At 46.1% G+C, this 13,404-nt stretch overlaps 3 non-coding genes across 3 annotated transcripts; all 3 read left to right on the plus strand.

Annotated features, from left to right (window-relative positions):
• The first annotated feature begins 3,226 nt into the window (after window positions 1–3,226).
• On the plus strand, window positions 3,227–3,309 carry TRNAL-CAG (transfer RNA leucine (anticodon CAG)). Its single transcript has one exon. It is a non-coding gene; the product is annotated as a tRNA-Leu (tRNA).
• A 3,563-nt stretch (window positions 3,310–6,872) lies between these two features.
• TRNAL-GAG (transfer RNA leucine (anticodon GAG)) lies at window positions 6,873–6,955 on the plus strand. The gene has a single exon. It is a non-coding gene; the product is annotated as a tRNA-Leu (tRNA).
• Window positions 6,956–12,937: 5,982 nt separating this feature from the next.
• TRNAL-CAG (transfer RNA leucine (anticodon CAG)) lies at window positions 12,938–13,020 on the plus strand. Its single transcript has one exon. It is a non-coding gene; the product is annotated as a tRNA-Leu (tRNA).
• Window positions 13,021–13,404: the final 384 nt, after the last annotated feature.

A 13,404-nucleotide genomic window follows, 5' to 3' on the forward strand; every position in this document is an offset into this window, starting at 1 on the left:
GGGCATGGGAGGGGTGTGTTGCATCGTGCACACACAGTGCCTGTTTCGCAGATAAGTTTTAATAAATACACAGAGAATAATATAGAGTCATTGGCCACGAGGAACACCTTCCCTGACCTTTTATTCTCTCCGGTTCCACGTCACCGCGCCTACCATCCAACTCCAAAACTCGGGGGAGACTAACACTCCCTACCTCCCTTGGTGTGCATCATAGGCGTGCCCATGACGAACACAACATTTCTCCTTAACCAATACAAAACAAACATAGCTGCTCAAAAAAAAGATACTATACTAAACCAGTATATAAGAATAGTACACAACAAGAAATGCCACATTCAGTCAATCCACCCCGAATCCTTGCAGCCGCGTTGAGCATGGCGGTCGAGGACTCAAACTGTACCGTTCAAGTCCTTGTCTCAGAGGCACTGAGTTGATTGGTATGGAGCCAGGCACCTCCTGATCTGAATCTTGAACTGGCTCCAAATTCTGCATGTCCACACCCCCTGTAGTAGATGATTGAGAATTAGTAGCAGTCACCACCGGCCATGTGCACTGGCTCAAAATTCAGCATGTCCACACCCCATGTAGTAGATGATTGAGAATTAGTAGCAGTCACCACCGGATCCACTGTCAGGATGATCCATCCTCTCTCCTTCATCAGCTTCAGATCCCACTGTTTCCCTGAGCAGTAATGTCTGGAATTAAAAATACAGAGGACATTAAACGACATTCACTCAGTACATGGCATTCATTTTGGTTTATAAGCTGGAAATTGAGCCATCAGTGCAGTGTCAAGAGTGTCAGGATGGCGAGTGGTCTAAGGCGCTACGTTCAGGTCGCAGTCTCCTTTGGAGGCGTGGGTTCGAATCCAACTTCTGACAAGTGTCTTTTGCGAGGTGGATACATTTTTGGACTTTTTTTTTCCAAGCACCCCTATCAAAAACAATGTCAACAGTTACTGTAGATTATCGATATGATCTATTGTCCATTGCTTGCACTAATTTCCTGAAGTTGGCTAAATCACAGTAAATCGGTAAAGCGGGAAATCACAGCATCTTCAACAAATCGTGATAGAGGGGCAGAGATAAAGGTTTCGACCCTACATATCAAGAGCGCAGCTGTCTATAGTTCAGCAGGTTCACAGTGCAGAAGGTTCAGTGGCACCAGGGTCCCCTGCGTCCCAATCACAGCTGTTTTTTAACTTCTGTAGTCAGGGCATGGGAGGGGTGGGTTGCATCGTGCACACACAGTGCCTGTTTCGCAGATAAGTTTTAATAAATACACAGAAAATAATATAGAGTCATTGGCCACGAGGAACACCTTCCCTGACCTTTTATTCTCTCCGGTTCCACGTCACCGCGCCTACCATCCAACTCCAAAACTCGGGGGAGACTAACACTCCCTACCTCCCTTGGTGTGCATCATAGGCGTGCCCATGACGAACACAACATTTCTCCTTAACCAATACAAAACAAACATAACTGCTCAAAAAAAAGATACTATACTAATCCAGTATACAAGAATGGTACACAACAAGAAATGCCACATTCAGTCATTCCACCCCGAATCCTTGCAGCCGCGTTGAGCATGGCGGTCGAGGACTCAAACTGTACCGTTCAAGTCCTTGTCTCAGAGGCACTGAGTTGATTGGTATGGAGACAGGCACCTCCTGATCTGAATCGTAAACTGGCTCCAAATTCTGCAAGTCCACACCCCTTATAGTAGATGATTGAGAATTAGTAGCAGTCACCACCCGCCATGTGCACTGGCTCAAACTTCTGTATGTCCACACCCCATGTAGTCGATGATTGAGAATTAGTAGCAGTCACCACCGGATTCACTGTCAGGATGATCCATCCTCTCTCCTTCATCAGCTTCAGATCCCACTGTTTCCCTGAGCAGGAAGGTCTGGAATTGAAAATACAGAGGACATTAAACAACATTCACTCAGTACATGGCACTCATTTTGGTTTATACGCTCGAAATTGGGCCATGAGCGAGGTGTGAAGAGTGTCAGGATGGCCGACTGGTCTAAGGCGCTGCATTCAGGTCACAGTCTCCCTTGGAGGTGTGGGTGCAAATCCCACTTCTGACAAGTGTCTTTTGCGAGGTGGATACATTTTTGGACTTTTTTTTTCCAAGCACCCGTATCAAAAACAATGTCAACAGTTTCTGTAAATTATCGGTAAGATCTATTGTCCGTTGCTTGCACTAATTGCCTGAAGTTGGCTAAATCGCAGTAAATCGGTAAAGCAGGAAATCACAGCATCTTCAACAAATCGTGATAGAGGGGCCGAGATAAAGGTTTCGACCCTACATATCAAAAGCACAGCTGTCAATAGTTCAGCAGGTTCACAGTGCAGAAGGTTCAGTGGCACCAGGGTCCCCTGCGTCCCAATCACAGCTGGTTTTTAACTTCTGTATTCAGGGCATGGGAGGGGTGTGTTGCATCGTGCACACACAGTTCCTGTTTCGCAGATAAGTTTTAATAAATACACAGAGAATAATATAGAGTCATTGGCCACGAGGAACACCTTCCCTGACCTTTTATTCTCTCCGGTTCCACGTCACCGCGCCTACCATCCAACTCCAAAACTCGGGGGAGAATAACACTCCCTACCTCCCTTGGTGTGCTTCAAAGGCGTGCCCATGACGAACACAACAATTCTCCTTAACCAATACAAAACAAACATAGCTGCTCAAAAAAAAGATACTATACTAAACCAGGATACTAGAATAGTACACAACAAGAAATGCAACATTCAGTCAATCCACCCCGAATCCTTGCAGCCGCGTTGAGCATGGCGGTCGAGGACTCAAACTGTACCGTTCAAGACTTTGTCTCAGAGGCACTGAGTTGATTGGTATGGAGCCAGGCACCTCTTGATCTGAATCTTGAACTGGCTCCAAATTCTGCATGTCCACACCCCCTGTAGTAGATGATTGAGAATTAGTAGCAGTCACCACCGGCCATGTGCACTGGCTCAAAATTCAGCATGTCCACACCCATTGTAGTAGATGATTGAGAATTAGTAGCAGTCACCACCGGATCCACTGTCAGGATGATCCATCCTCTCTCCATCATCAGCTTCAGATCCCACTGTTTCCCTGAGCAGTAAGGTCTGGAATTGAAAATACAGAGGACATTAAACAACATTCACTCAGTACATGGCACTCATTTTGGTTTATAAGCTGGAAATTGAGCCATCAGTGCAGTGTCAAGAGTGTCAGGATGGCCGAGTGGTCTAAGGTGCTGCGTTCAGGTTGCAGTCTCCTTTGGAGGCGTGGGTTCGAATCCCACTTCTGACAAGTGTCTTTTGCGAGGTGGATTCATTTTTGGACTTTTTTTTTCCAAGCACCCCTATCAAAAACAATGTCAACAGTTACTGTAGATTATCGATATGATCTATTGTCCATTGCTTGCACTAATTTCCTGAAGTTGGCTAAATCGCAGTAAATCGGTAAAGCGGGAAATCACAGCATCTTCAACAAATCGTGATAGAGGGGCAGAGATAAAGGTTTCGACCCTACATATCAAGAGCGCAGCTGTCTATAGTTCAGCAGGTTCACAGTGCAGAAGGTTCAGTGGCACCAGGGTCCCCTGCGTCCCAATCACAGCTGTTTTTTAACTTCTGTATTCAGGGCATGGGAGGGGTGTGTTGCATCGTGCACACACGGTGCCTGTTTCGCAGATAAGTTTTAATAAATACACAGAGAATAATATAGAGTCATTGGCCACGAGGAACACCTTCCCTGACCTTTTATTCTCTCCGGTTCCACGTCACCGCGCCTACCATCCAACTCCAAAACTCGGGGGAGACTAACACTCCCTACCTCCCTTGGTGTGCATCATAGGCGTGCCCATGACGAACACAACATTTCTCCTTAACCAATACAAAACAAACATAGCTGCTCAAAAAAAAGATACTATACTAATCCAGTATACAAGAATAGTACACAACAAGAAATGCCACATTCAGTCAATCCACCCCGAATCCTTGCAGCCGCGTTGAGCATGGCGGTCGAGGACTCAAACTGTACCGTTCAAGTCCTTGTCTCAGAGGCACTGAGTTGATTGGTATGGAGCCAGGCACCTCCTGATCTGAATCTTGAACTGGCTCCAAATTCTGCATGTCCACACCCCTTGTAGTAGATGATTGAGAATTAGTAGCAGTCACCACCGGCCATGTGCACTGGCTCAAACTTCTGCATGTCCACACCCCATGTAGTCGATGATTGAGAATTAGTAGCAGTCACCACCGGATTCACTGTCAGGATGATCCATCCTCTCTCCTTCATCAGCTTCAGATCCCACTGTTTCCCTGAGTAGGAAGGTCTGTAATTGAAAATACAGAGGACATTAAACAACATTCACTCAGTACATGGCACTCATTTTGGTTTATACGCTCGAAATTGAGCCATGAGGGAGGTGTGAAGAGTGTCAGGATGGCGGAGTGGTCTAAGGCGCTGCGTTCAGGTCACAGCCTCCCTTGGAGGTGTGGGTTCGAATCGCACTTCTGACAAGTGTCTTTTGCGAGGTGGATACATTTTTTGACTTTTTTTTTCCAAGCAGCCGTATCAAAAACAATGTCAACAGTTTCTGTAAATTATCGATAAGATCTATTGTCCGTTGCTTGCACTAATTTCCTGAAGTTGGCTAAATCGCAGTAAATCGGTAAAGCAGGAAATCACAGCATCTTCAACAAATCGTGATAGAGGGGCCGAGATAAAGGTTTCGACCCTACATATTAAAAGCGCAGCTGTCAATAGTTCAGCAGGTTCACAGTGCAGAAGGTTCAGTGGCACCAGGGTCCCCTGCGTCCCAATCACAGCTGGTTTTTAACTTCTGTATTCAGGGGATGGGAGGGGTGGGGGTGTTGCGTCGTGCACACACAGTGCCTGTTTTCCAGAGAAGTTTTAATAAATACACAAAGAATAATATGGAGTCTTCGGCCACGAGGAACACCTTCCCCTACCTTTTATTCTCTCCGATTCCACATCACCGCACCTACCATCCAACTCCAAAACTCGGGGGAGACTAACACTCCCTACCTCCCTTGGTGTGCATCATGGGCATGCCCATGACGAACACAACATTTCTCCTTAACCAATACAAAACAAACATAGCTGCTCAAAAAAAAGATACTATACTAATCCAGTATACAAGAATAGTACACAACAATAAATACCACATTCAGTCAATCCACCCCGAATCCTTGCAGCCGCGTTGAGCATGGCGGTCGAGGACTCAAACTGTACTGTTCAAGTCTCTTGTCTCAGAGGCACTGAGTTGATTGATATGGAGCCAGGCACCTTCTGATCTGAATCTTGAACTGGCTCCAAATTCTGCATGTCCACACCCCCTGTAGTAGATGATTGAGAATTAGTAGCAGTCACCACCGGCCATATGCACTGACTCAAAATTCTGCAAGTCCACACCCCATGTAGTAGATGATTGAGAATTAGTAGCAGTCACCACAGGGTCCACTGTCAGGATGATCCATCCTCTCTCCTTCATCAGCTTCAGATCCCACTGTTTCCCTGAGCAGGAAGGTCTGGAATTGAAAATACAGAGGACATTAAATAACATTCACTCACTACATGGCACTCATTTTGGTTTATAAGCTGGAAATTGAGACATCAGTGTGGTGTCAAGAGTGTCAGGATGGCCGGGTGGTCTAAGGTGCTGCATTCAGGTCACAGTCTCCCTTGGAGAAGTGGGTTCAAACCCCACTTCTGGCAAGTGTCTTTTGCGAGGTGGATACATTTTTGGACTTTTTTTTTCCAAGCACCCTTATCAAAAACAATGTCAACAGTTTCTGTAAATTATCGATAAGATCTATTGTCCGTTGCTTGCACTAATTGCCTGAAATTGGCTAAATCGCAGTAAATCGGTAAAGCAGGAAATCACAGCATCTTCAACAAATCGTGATAGAGGGGCCGAGATAAAGGTTTCGACCCTACATATCAAAAGCACAGCTGTCAATAGTTCAGCAGGTTCACAGTGCAGAAGGTTCAGTGGCACCAGGGTCCCCTGCGTCCCAATCACAGCTGGTTTTTAACTTCTGTATTCAGGGCATGGGAGGGGTGTGTTGCATTGTGCACACACAGTGCCTGTTTCGCAGATAAGTGTTAATAAATACTCAGAGAATAATATAGAGTCATTGGCCACGAGGAACACCTTCCCTGACCTTTTAATCTCTCCGGTTCCACGTCACCGCGCCTACCATCCAACTCCAAAACTCGGGGGAGACTAACACTCCCTACCTCCCTTGGTGTGCATCATAGGCGTGCCCATGACGAACACAACATTTCTCCTTAACCAATACAAAACAAACATAGCTGCTCAAAAAAAAGATACTATACTAATCCAGTATACAAGAATGGTACACAACAAGAAATGCCACATTCAGTGAATCCACCCGAATCCTTGCAGCCGCGTTGAGCATGGCGGTCGAGGACTCAAACTGTACCGTTCAAGTCCTTGTCTCAGAGGCACTGAGTTGATTGGTATGGAGCCAGGCACCTCCTGATCTGAATCTTGAACTGGCTCCAAATTCTGCATGTCCACACCCCCTGTAGTAGATGATTGAGAATTAGTAGCAGTCACCACCGGCCATGTGCACTGGCTCAAAATTCAGCATGTCCACACCCCATGTAGTAGATGATTGAGAATTAGTAGCAGTCACCACCGGATCCACTGTCAGGATGATCGATCCTCTCTCCTTCATGAGCTTCAGATCCCACTGTTTCCCTGAGCAGTAAGGTCTGGAATTGAAAATACAGAGGACATTAAACAACATTCACTCAGTACATGGCACTCATTTTGGTTTATAAGCTGGAAATTGAGCCATCAGTGCAGTGTCAAGAGTGTCAGGATGGTCGAGTGGTCTAAGGCGTTGCGTTGAGGTTGCAGTCTCTTTTGGAGGCGTGGGTTCGCATCCCACTTCTGACAAGTGTCTTTTGCGAGGTGGATACATTTTTGGACTTTTTTTTCCAAGCACCTGTATCAAAAAAATGTCAACAGTTTCTGTAAATTATCGATAAGATCTATTGTCCGTTGCTTGCACTAATTTCCTGAAGTTGGCTAAATCGCAGTAAATCGGTAAAGCGGGAATTCACAGCATCTTCAACAAATCGTGATAGAGGGGCAGAGATAAAGGTTTCGACCCTACATATCAAGAGCGCAGCTGTCAATAGTTCAGCAGCTTCACAGTGCAGAAGGTTCAGTGGCACCAGGGTCCCCTGCGTCCCAATCACAGCTGGTTTTTAACTTCTGTATTCAGGGCATGGGAGGGGTGTGTTGCATCGTGCACACACGGTGCCTGTTTCGCCGATAAGTTTTAATAAATACACAGAGAATAATATAGAGTCATTGGCCACGAGGAACACCTTCCCTGACCTTTTATTCTCTCCGGTTCCACGTCACCGCGCCTACCATCCAACTCCAAAACTCGGGTGAGACTAACACTCCCTACCTCCCTTGGTGTGCATCATAGGCGTGCCCATGACGAACACAACATTTCTCCTTAACCAATACAAAACAAACATAGCTGCTCAAAAAAAAGATACTATACTAATCCAGTATACAAGAATAGTACACAACAAGAAATGCCACATTCAGTCAATCCACCCCGAATCCTTGCAGCCGCGTTGAGCATGGCGGTCGAGGACTCAAACTGTACCGTTCAAGTCCTTGTCTCAGAGGCACTGAGTTGATTGGTATGGAGCCAGGCACCTCCTGATCTGAATCTTGAACTGGCTCCAAATTCTGCATGTCCACACCCCTTGTAGTAGATGATTGAGAATTAGTAGCAGTCACCACCGGCCATGTGCACTGGCTCAAACTTCTGCATGTCCACACCCCATGTAGTCGATGATTGAGAATTAGTAGCAGTCACCACCGGATTCACTGTCAGGATGATCCATCCTCTCTCCTTCATCAGCTTCAGATCCCACTGTTTCCCTGAGTAGGAAGGTCTGTAATTGAAAATACAGAGGACATTAAACAACATTCACTCAGTACATGGCACTCATTTTGGTTTATACGCTCGAAATTGAGCCATGAGGGAGGTGTGAAGAGTGTCAGGATGGCGGAGTGGTCTAAGGTGCTGCGTTCAGGTCACAGCCTCCCTTGGAGGTGTGGGTTCAAATCCCACTTCTGACAAGTGTATTTTGCGAGGTGGATACATTCTTGGACTTTTTTTTCCCAAGCACTGTATCAAAAACAATGTCAACAGTTTCTGTAAATTATCGATAAGATCTATTTTCCGTTGCTTGCACTAATTGCCTGAAGTTGGCTAAATCGCAGTAAATCGGTAAAGCAGGAAATCACAGCATCTTCAACAAATCGTGATAGAGGGGCCGAGATAAAGGTTTCGACCCTACATATCAAAAGCGCAGCTGTCAATAGTTCAGCAGGTTCACAGTGCAGAAGGTTCAGTGGCACCAGGGTCCCCTGCGTCCCAATCACAGCTGTTTTTTAACTTCTGTAGTCAGGGCATGGGAGGGGTGGGTTGCATCGTGCACACACAGTGCCTGTTTCGCAGATAAGTTTTAATAAATACACAGAAAATAATATAGAGTCATTGGCCACGAGGAACACCTTCCCTGACCTTTTATTCTCTCCGGTTCCACGTCACCGCGCCTACCATCCAACTCCAAAACTCGGGGGAGACTAACACTCCCTACCTCCCTTGGTGTGCATCATAGGCGTGCCCATGACGAACACAACATTTCTCCTTAACCAATACAAAACAAACATAACTGCTCAAAAAAAAGATACTATACTAATCCAGTATACAAGAATGGTACACAACAAGAAATGCCACATTCAGTCATTCCACCCCGAATCCTTGCAGCCGCGTTGAGCATGGCGGTCGAGGACTCAAACTGTACCGTTCAAGTCCTTGTCTCAGAGGCACTGAGTTGATTGGTATGGAGACAGGCACCTCCTGATCTGAATCGTAAACTGGCTCCAAATTCTGCAAGTCCACACCCCTTATAGTAGATGATTGAGAATTAGTAGCAGTCACCACCCGCCATGTGCACTGGCTCAAACTTCTGCATGTCCACACCCCATGTAGTCGATGATTGAGAATTAGTAGCAGTCACCACCGGATTCACTGTCAGGATGATCCATCCTCTCTCCTTCATCAGCTTCAGATCCCACTGTTTCCCTGAGCAGGAAGGTCTGGAATTGAAAATACAGAGGACATTAAACAACATTCACTCAGTACATGGCACTCATTTTGGTTTATACGCTCGAAATTGAGCCATGAGCGAGGTGTGAAGAGTGTCAGGATGGCCGACTGGTCTAAGGCGCTGCATTCAGGTCACAGTCTCCCTTGGAGGTGTGGGTGCAAATCCCACTTCTGACAAGTGTCTTTTGCGAGGTGGATACATTTTTGGACTTTTTTTTTCCAAGCACCCGTATCAAAAACAATGTCAACAGTTTCTGTAAATTATCGGTAAGATCTATTGTCCGTTGCTTGCACTAATTGCCTGAAGTTGGCTAAATCGCAGTAAATCGGTAAAGCATTAAATCACAGCATCTTCAACAAATCGTGATAGAGGGGCCGAGATAAAGGTTTCGACCCTACATATCAAAAGCACAGCTGTCAATAGTTCAGCAGGTTCACAGTGCAGAAGGTTCAGTGGCACCAGGGTCCCCTGCGTCCCAATCACAGCTGGTTTTTAACTTCTGTATTCAGGGCATGGGAGGGGTGTGTTGCATCGTGCACACACGGTGCCTGTTTCGCAGATAAGTTTTAATAAATACACAGAGAATAATATAGAGTCATTGGCCACGAGGAACACCTTCCCTGACCTTTTATTCTCTCCGGTTCCACGTCACCGCGCCTACCATCCAACTCCAAAACTCGGGGGAGACTAACACTCCCTACCTCCCTTGGTGTGCATCATAGGCGTGCCCATGACGAACACAACATTTCTCCTTAACCAATACAAAACAAACATAGCTGCTCAAAAAAAGATACTATACTAATCCAGTATACAAGAATAGTACACAACAAGAAATGCCACATTCAGTCAATCCACCCCGAATCCTTGCAGCCGCGTTGAGCATGGCGGTCGAGGACTCAAACTGTACCGTTCAAGTCCTTGTCTCAGAGGCACTGAGTTGATTGGTATGGAGCCAGGCACCTCCTGATCTGAATCTTGAACTGGCTCCAAATTCTGCATGTCCACACCCCTTGTAGTAGATGATTGAGAATTAGTAGCAGTCACCACCGGCCATGTGCACTGGCTCAAACTTCTGCATGTCCACACCCCATGTAGTCGATGATTGAGAATTAGTAGCAGTCACCACCGGATTCACTGTCAGGATGATCCATCCTCTCTCCTTCATCAGCTTCAGATCCCACTGTTTCCCTGAGTAGGAAGGTCTGTAATTGAAAATACAGAGGACATTAAACAACATTCACTCAGTACATGGCACTCATTTTGGTTTATACGCTCGAAATTGAGCCATGAGGGAGGTGTGAAGAGTGTCAGGATGGCGGAGTGGTCTAAGGCGCTGCGTTCAGGTCACAGCCTCCCTTGGAGGTGTGGGTTCAAATCCCACTTCTGACAAGTGTATTTTGCGAGGTGGATACATTCTTGGACTTTTTTTTCCCAAGCACTGTATCAAAAACAATGTCAACAGTTTCTGTAAATTATCGATAAGATCTATTTTCCGTTGCTTGCACTAATTGCCTGAAGTTGGCTAAATCGCAGTAAATCGGTAAAGCAGGAAATCACAGCATCTTCAACAAATCGTGATAGAGGGGCCGAGATAAAGGTTTCGACCCTACATATCAAAAGCGCAGCTGTCAATAGTTCAGCAGGTTCACAGTGCAGAAGGTTCAGTGGCACCAGGGTCCCCTGCGTCCCAATCACAGCTGTTTTTTAACTTCTGTAGTCAGGGCATGGGAGGGGTGGGTTGCATCGTGCACACACAGTGCCTGTTTCGCAGATAAGTTTTAATAAATACACAGAAAATAATATAGAGTCATTGGCCACGAGGAACACCTTCCCTGACCTTTTATTCTCTCCGGTTCCACGTCACCGCGCCTACCATCCAACTCCAAAACTCGGGGGAGACTAACACTCCCTACCTCCCTTGGTGTGCATCATAGGCGTGCCCATGACGAACACAACATTTCTCCTTAACCAATACAAAACAAACATAACTGCTCAAAAAAAAGATACTATACTAATCCAGTATACAAGAATGGTACACAACAAGAAATGCCACATTCAGTCATTCCACCCCGAATCCTTGCAGCCGCGTTGAGCATGGCGGTCGAGGACTCAAACTGTACCGTTCAAGTCCTTGTCTCAGAGGCACTGAGTTGATTGGTATGGAGACAGGCACCTCCTGATCTGAATCGTAAACTGGCTCCAAATTCTGCAAGTCCACACCCCTTATAGTAGATGATTGAGAATTAGTAGCAGTCACCACCCGCCATGTGCACTGGCTCAAACTTCTGCATGTCCACACCCCATGTAGTCGATGATTGAGAATTAGTAGCAGTCACCACCGGATTCACTGTCAGGATGATCCATCCTCTCTCCTTCATCAGCTTCAGATCCCACTGTTTCCCTGAGCAGGAAGGTCTGGAATTGAAAATACAGAGGACATTAAACAACATTCACCCAGTACATGGCACTCATTTTGGTTTATACGCTCGAAATTGAGCCATGAGCGAGGTGTGAAGAGTGTCAGGATGGCCGACTGGTCTAAGGCGCTGCATTCAGGTCACAGTCTCCCTTGGAGGTGTGGGTGCAAATCCCACTTCTGACAAGTGTCTTTTGCGAGGTGGATACATTTTTGGACTTTTTTTTTCCAAGCACCCGTATCAAAAACAATGTCAACAGTTTCTGTAAATTATCGGTAAGATCTATTGTCCGTTGCTTGCACTAATTGCCTGAAGTTGGCTAAATCGCAGTAAATCGGTAAAGCATTAAATCACAGCATCTTCAACAAATCGTGATAGAGGGGCCGAGATAAAGGTTTCGACCCTACATATCAAAAGCACAGCTGTCAATAGTTCAGCAGGTTCACAGTGCAGAAGGTTCAGTGGCACCAGGGTCCCCTGCGTCCCAATCACAGCTGGTTTTTAACTTCTGTATTCAGGGCATGGGAGGGGTGTGTTGCATCGTGCACACACAGTTCCTGTTTCGCAGATAAGTTTTAATAAATACACAGAGAATAATATAGAGTCATTGGCCACGAGGAACACCTTCCCTGACCTTTTATTCTCTCCGGTTCCACGTCACCGCGCCTACCATCCAACTCCAAAACTCGGGGGAGAATAACACTCCCTACCTCCCTTGGTGTGCTTCATAGGCGTGCCCATGACGAACACAACAATTCTCCTTAACCAATACAAAACAAACATAGCTGCTCAAAAAAAAGATACTATACTAAACCAGGATACTAGAATAGTACACAACAAGAAATGCAACATTCAGTCAATCCACCCCGAATCCTTGCAGCCGCGTTGAGCATGGCGGTCGAGGACTCAAACTGTACCGTTCAAGTCTTTGTCTCAGAGGCACTGAGTTGATTGGTATGGAGCCAGGCACCTCTTGATCTGAATCTTGAACTGGCTCCAAATTCTGCATGTCCACACCCCCTGTAGTAGATGATTGAGAATTAGTAGCAGTCACCACCGGCCATGTGCACTGGCTCAAAATTCAGCATGTCCACACCCATTGTAGTAGATGATTGAGAATTAGTAGCAGTCACCACCGGATCCACTGTCAGGATGATCCATCCTCTCTCCATCATCAGCTTCAGATCCCACTGTTTCCCTGAGCAGTAAGGTCTGGAATTGAAAATACAGAGGACATTAAACAACATTCACTCAGTACATGGCACTCATTTTGGTTTATAAGCTGGAAATTGAGCCATCAGTGCAGTGTCAAGAGTGTCAGGATGGCCGAGTGGTCTAAGGTGCTGCGTTCAGGTTGCAGTCTCCTTTGGAGGCGTGGGTTCGAATCCCACTTCTGACAAGTGTCTTTTGCGAGGTGGATACATTTTTGGACTTTTTTTTTCCAAGCACCCGTATCAAAAACAATGTCAACAGTTTCTGTAAATTATCGATAAGATCTATTGTCCGTTGCTTGCACTAATTTCCTGAAGTTGGCTAAATCGCAGTAAATCGGTAAAGCGGGAAATCACAGCATCTTCAACAAATCGTGATAGAGGGGCAGAGATAAAGGTTTCGAACCTACATATCAAGAGCGCAGCTGTCAATAGTTCAGCAGGTTCACAGTGCAGAAGGTTCAGTGGCACCAGGGTCCCCTGAGTCCCAATCACAGCTGGTTTTTAACTTCTGTATTCAGGGCATGGGAGGGGTGTGTTGCATCGTGCACACACAGTGCCTGTTTCGCAGA

The sequence above is a fragment of the Pleurodeles waltl genome, unplaced genomic scaffold, assembly GCF_031143425.1.
Source record: "Pleurodeles waltl isolate 20211129_DDA unplaced genomic scaffold, aPleWal1.hap1.20221129 scaffold_39, whole genome shotgun sequence".
Classification (NCBI taxonomy): Eukaryota; Metazoa; Chordata; class Amphibia; order Caudata; family Salamandridae; genus Pleurodeles; species Pleurodeles waltl.